Below are 460 nucleotides of genomic sequence, written 5' to 3' on the forward strand. Positions count from 1 at the left end.
GCCACAAAATAAACCTCCAATGTTACTTCTGACAAATGAAAAGGATGAATTTTCCACCGTGACAAACAAGAAGCGCTCAAGAAACGGGATCGATTTTTCCAACATGCTCGTGAAACAGCGGCCACAGCTTCTGGGTGGTGTTGCCACAGCCAATTACTTCCAGGTGTTGCAGTCTATGGAGACTACGAAGCAAAGAATGTTGTCGCGGACAAGAAGTTTGGTCCTCGATACCAAGTTGTTCCTGTTGATGTGAAGCGTCCAGAGGAGCTTAGTACATCGACTGAATCAGCATTCTTCGTCGAAAAGCACCAAACACAGATAAAAAAGCGTCAAAAGCAACTCCAATCTTGGAAGTGTCTGAGTCGATGAAAACACAGCACTGCTCAATTTTCTTCCTGACTATCTTGCTCGAGCAGACTCTCAAGTTGACGGAATAACCAAACTCATTGACAACGTCACA

This window comes from Plasmopara halstedii, assembly GCF_900000015.1.
Source record: "Plasmopara halstedii genome assembly, contig: Scaffold_7, whole genome shotgun sequence".
Classification (NCBI taxonomy): domain Eukaryota; phylum Oomycota; class Peronosporomycetes; order Peronosporales; family Peronosporaceae; genus Plasmopara; species Plasmopara halstedii.